At 42.4% G+C, this 5,847-nt stretch overlaps 1 protein-coding gene across 1 annotated transcript in view; it reads left to right on the forward strand.

Annotated features, from left to right (window-relative positions):
• ZNF654 (zinc finger protein 654) overlaps nt 1–5,847 on the forward strand; it is a 39,300-nt gene that overhangs the window by 12,247 nt on the left and 21,206 nt on the right. Inside the window, exon 2 of the mRNA XM_042809944.1 lies at nt 5,637–5,718. The gene's annotated coding sequence lies outside the window, so the exon portion shown is untranslated. The remainder of the gene's footprint in view (nt 1–5,636; nt 5,719–5,847) is intronic.

Consider the following 5,847-nt stretch of genomic DNA (forward strand, 5'->3'; position numbering starts at 1 on the left):
TGCTGTGTGGCTTCACTACTCCAAAGAGACTTAAGTGAGCTGAAAAAAGGCATTTACTGAGAATTACTAATTACATAAGTAGTAGTATCCATCTGCTGCTTATGTAAGTATCTAGAGAGGTGAATGTTGCATCGTTTGTTCATTTCTTTCCTTGGTCAGGCATATATGAACTTCTGATAAGATTCTGGTCCTAACGCTAGTCTTGTTCCTTTTACAAATTGTAGAATTGCTTAAGATGGAGGGGACTTTAAAGATTGTCTAGTTCCAATCCCCCTGCCGTGAACATGCTTGCCAGCTACAAGATCAGATTGCCCAGTATTCCAACCAACCTGGTGTTAAATGCCTCCAGAAATGGAGCATCCACAAACTCTCTGACCAAGACATGTTCCTCTGACATGTTCCAGTGTCTTACTACTGAGTAATTTCTTAGTAACATGTAATCTAAATATATATATATATATATATATATTTTAGTTTAAAGTCATTCTGCCTTGTCCTATCCACTATAAGACCGTATAAAAAGTCGATCCCCTTCCTGCTTGTAAGCTGCCTTCAAGTACTGAAAGGCCACAGTGAGGTCTACTGGATCCTTATCTGCACCAAGCTAAACAAGCCCAACTCCCTTAACCTTTCTTCATAGGGGAGGTGCTCCAGACCTTCGATCATCTTTGTGGACTCCTCTGGACCTATTCCAGCAGGCCTACATCCTTCTTGTTCTGGAGCCCTAGGATGCGGTGCTCCAGGTTGGGCCTCAGAGGGGCAGATAAGAGGGAAAATCACTGCTCTCTCCCTGCTGGCCACTCCTCTTTTGATGCAGCCCAGGATACTTATGGCCTTCTGGGCTGCAAGAGCGCACTTGCTCGTGCACTGCTGGCTCATTGTCCAGCTTTTCATTCATCAGGATCCCCAAGTCTTTCTCTACAAGGCTGCTGTCAATGAGTTCTTCTTTCAGTCTCTTATCTGGGATTGCTTTGACCAGTGTGGGACAGTTGCACTTGGACTTGTTAAACTTCATTAGATTTTCATTTGCCCACTTTTTGAGCATGTCCAAATCCCTCTGGATGATATCCCTCCCTTCTGTTGTGTCAACTACATGACTCAGCTTGGTGTCATCAGCAAGCTTGCTGACATTATGCTTTATCAGTGAGAAAGACGGTGGGATTAAGTTATTGAAGAGTACTTTTCCCAAGACAAACCCCTGGGGGATTCTACTTGTCATCAGCAACCACCTGGACACAGAGCTGTTGACAACAACCCTCTAGCTAGGACTATCCAACCAATTGTCTATGCCTAGAATTCCAGTCTTTTAATCCATATCTCCAATTTTGAGATAAGGATGTGGTGTGGGACCATGTCAAAGGCTTGCACATGTCCAGGTAGATGACATCAGTTGCCCGTCTTTTGTCCACCAATGCTGTCACTCCATCATAGAAGGCCACCAGATTGGTCAGCATAGTCTGCCCTTGATGAAGCTGTGCTGGCTGTCACATATCACCTCCACATCTCAAATATGCTTTAACATCCTTTCCAGGAGGATCTGCTCTATGATCTTCCCAGGCACAGATGTAAGGCTTGCTGGCATGTAGTTCTCCGGATCTTCCTTTCTTGATGTTTCCCTTTTTCCAGTCACCAGAGACTTTGCCTGGCAGTCATGATTTTTCAAATATGATAGAGCTGCTTGACAACTACATCAGCCAGTTCCTTCGGAACCCTGGGATGAGTGTCATCTGGTCCTACAGACTTCTACACGTTTAGCCTCATGAGGTGATCTTGGTCTAAGAATGGAATAAGTCCAGGATGGATTTTGCTTCCCCAGTCCCTGCTTAGAAGTTCAGGGGCATGTGAGGCATAAGAAGCCTGACTGGCTGTGAAGGCTGAGGTAAGGAACTTATGTTTTTTTATTCTTCTCCGTGTTTGAGGAGGCTAGCTCTCCCTTTTTGTTTATCAGAAGGGTATATGCTCTCCTTTGCCTGTCCCTTCTGCACAATGTATCTGAAGAATCCCTCTTTGTTTGTCACATCCCTTGCCAAATTCGGTTCCATCTGCACCTTGGCTTTCCCCATTCCATCCCTGCTCCCACTTACACTTTTTTTTTTTTTTTTTTTTTTTTTGCATCTCAGTGTGACTAACAGGTTCTTGCTTAACCATGCTGGTTTCCTTCCTTGTCTGCCTGATTTCTTATTCTGGTGGATTGAGAGCTCTTCTGCAGTCGAAAAGGTATCCTTAAAGTGCTGCCAGCTCTGTTCTGTTCCTCTGTCCCTTAAGATGGTTCCCCAGGGTATCTCATCCAGCAGTTCCTTAAAGAGCCTGAAGTGTGCTCTCCTGAAGTTTAGGATCCTGACTCCACTCTTTGTCAGGCCCACGTTCCTCAAGATCACAAACTCAACCAGGATGTGGTTGCTGCAGCCCAGGCTGCCTCCAGTCATGACATCTTTTATGATTTCTTCTGCTTTGGTGAGCACCAGGCCCAGCAGCGCTTCACCTTTTATGGGTTTATCTAATGCTTGCTCATTAACAATTTTCTGGTTCTTCAGGAGTCTCCTGGACTGCTTGTAGCTTACGGCATTGTTTTCCCAGCAGATATTTGAGTGGTTGAAATCCCTCACCAGGATGAGAGCGTGTGAGTGTGACACCTCTTGCAGCTGAAGCAAAAAGGCCTCATCGACAGGCTCCCCTCAGTCAAGCTGCTTTAGTATAGACCCCAAGCATCAGATGCCCTTTATTGGTCCAGTCCCTAAGTTTAACCCCCAAGTTCTCAACCTGTTGATGACTTTTTCTCAGGGGCAGCTCTTCATAGTCTATCCACTTCTTAAGGGATAGAGGGCAACTCCCCCACCTCTTCTACCTCACCTTTCCATTCTAAAAATCTCACAGCCCTCAATCATAGTATTCCAGTTATGAGTCATTCCGTTGTATTTTCATGATAATAGCAATAAGATCATAGTTTTTCAATTGCAACATGGTTTTCCCTTTCCTCTTGCTTTGGTGCAGAGGCACTTCAGCTGGGTTTTCGGCCTTATTATCTTCTTAGAACAGCCCTGCCAAAAACCTCTGGGAAAAATCTGAGGTTTTCCCTCGCTGTTTCTAAATCAACAGTGTTCTTCCCTGATTCTTCTCTGTTCCTCAGCAGTACATTCCCTTTCCCCCCCACCACATCTAGTTTAAAGCCCTGCTGATGAACCCCACTAGCTTGCTGCCTAGTACATGCATTGTAAAATGCAGTGGGTTGAGGGCTCCTGCTAACACCTTGTCCCTCTAACTTAGCTATGGTAATCTGCACCTTGTTGTGGGCAAGCTTGCAATCAGTCCCTTTCCCCTTCAAACCTAGTTTAAAGCCCTTGTCAGTGAGTCCCGACAGCTCCTGGGATAGGGTTCTTTTCCCCCTGTGATCTAGATGAACACCACTAGCAGCCATTGGGCTGGGTGCCAAGTAAATCAATGATTGAAAAAACAAAATTCCTACTGTGACACCAGCCTCTCAGCCATGTATTTATCTGGTGGGTTTTCCTAGTCCTCTCAGTAATCCTCCCTGCCGCTGAAGGGATAAAGAAAAGCATCACCTGTACTCCCGATCAGCAGTTGGATTGCTTTTATCCAACAGAGAGTTGTGCAGAGGATAAAGTTGGATGTGGCAGTGTCTGAAAATTGTGCCCATAGCTTAGGGAAACTTATGTGGCCCTACTGGTTGCCTTTGCTGCACCAACAGCAATCACCAGATCCCAAGCTAGTTCAGGGGCTAGCTTGTGAGAGGACAGCATCTTCTCCCAAAAGCCACAGTCACTCACTGGGAATTGCTTGTTAACTACCCCATCACTCTCCCATCCTCACCATGCTGCTGAAGTACCAGAGGCAGCAGAGAAAAGAAGACCTTGCCAGCATCTCCTTGTATTTAGGTAGGCAGTTAGTCTGCAATCCGCATGTAGAAGACTTGCAGCAATCCTCCCCAGACATGCTTGATTGAAGCTGGTCAGGAAGAACTTAGACCTGTTAGTTTAGGTTCAGAGGAGGCCATGAAGATGATCTGAAGCCTGGAGCACCTCTCCTGTGAAGAGGAGGAGAATACAGATCTCCAAGCAGACATCATAGTGGCCTTCCAGGACCTATGGGAAAGACAGGGAGGGCCTCTTCATCAAGGAGTGTCTTGTTTGGAAAAGGGCTAATAGTTTGGAGGTAAAAGAGGGTAGGTTTAGATCAAGTATTAGATGAAATTCTTTTCTGTGAGCTTGGTGAGCTGTGCCCAGAGGAGCTATGGGGCCTCATCCCTGAAGGCATTCAGGTCCAGTTTGGATGTGGCCCTGGGCAGACTGAGCTCATGGCGGGCAGCCCTGCCTATGGGGGGAGGTTGGAACTAAATTATCTTTGAGGTCCCTTTCAATTCAAGCCGTTATATGATTCTGTGACTGTGATGCAGATGTGTCAATACGGAATAAAACTGTAGATTGCACTTTTTCAGTATTAGTTTCCTATGATGTTTTTTTATCAAGTCTTATTCTCTTAAAAACAGTTACAATAATTAAAACAAATTAAATCTGATGCCTGTGTCATTTGCTGTAAGTAGTTTTGTCATAACCAAATATTATTTAAGTTCCAGTTGGTCTACTGTCCTGATCATGACATGACTCAAGTTTGACCTTTTCTAAGAGTCAGTATGCAGCAAAAATGTTATCAATGTGAAATGAGATACTGTGTTTCTAAATAAAGTACTTATTTGGGTATTGATTTTTTTTTTTTTTTTTTTTTTTTTTTTTTGTCCCATTCCATATCTCAGCTGAGATTCAAAGGCTTTGGAGATATGTCCCATCTCTGCACTTAATGAATTTGTTTTTCACATTTTCTAGGTCTTTTTTTGACATCTTTTTTCCTAGCCAGTGATAGACTTTGCTGTAGTATAATCTAAAGGCTGCCTAATTTTATGACACTTTTCCATTATTCTCATAAAAAATTCCCTTTGGAGTCTTTTGAAATTTTTAGAAAGCTCTTTTTGTGTTAATATTAAGATTCTTTGATCCACAGCATTTCTGAATATGAAGGGAAACTTTGCTTTAAATCTGTTCTTTAACTTCTTTTGGATCTGCCATATTAAAAATGAAAAGTGTTGCGGGTACACTTTCAAATGTATTGAAGTAATAAGAGTCACTAAAATTTAGGAATAATTGCAGTGAATTTAATAGTCATGCAAAATAGTTCCTTGTCCAACAGTTTGTGAATATCTTCCTTATTGTTTAAAGAGATATTGCAACCAAAGACTGAATGCAGTAATGAAGAAAGACTTCAACTTTTTAAGTGTTTTTCTGTTCTACTGTTGATTCGTGTTTGTAAAATAGCTTATCTTTAGCTGTTAATGTGTTATATTTGTGACCTGATGCTTGATGCAGAATGTGTTTGGGATATGGAATCTTAACAGCTAAAATCCAGTGCAGGGTATCAGACATTGTGGAGTTATTGAAACATAGATAGTGTCTAGAAAGTGTAGGTATTAGCCAAACATTTTTACAGTGACTCTTTAGTGCTGACAAGAACCCTAAACTTAGGAAAATTCTGTTTTGTTGTAGTGCTATGGAAAATAGTAAACTTACACTGGTTTCTTGAATGAACATTTTTAGTTTGCTTGACTTGTCGCTACTTCTGTTTTTTAGGAGTTTTTTTGAATTGCTGCTGTTCTTTGGAAAAGATGAGTTCTATGAAGATCCTTTGAAAGATATTTTAGGTTCAATCCAGGTAGTGTTGCCTACTTTACATAAACTTCTGATACTATTTTAGTACCTGTTAAGACAGTTTTTTGGTTGGGTGGGTTTTTTATGAATATATGACCTGAAGCAAAAATGCCATAGTTTGAAGAGGGGGGGG

Source organism: Centrocercus urophasianus, unplaced genomic scaffold (genome assembly GCF_019232065.1).
Source record: "Centrocercus urophasianus isolate 14NV4802_14NV808 unplaced genomic scaffold, USGS_Curo_1.0 seq_12, whole genome shotgun sequence".
NCBI classification, from domain to species: domain Eukaryota; kingdom Metazoa; phylum Chordata; class Aves; order Galliformes; family Phasianidae; genus Centrocercus; species Centrocercus urophasianus.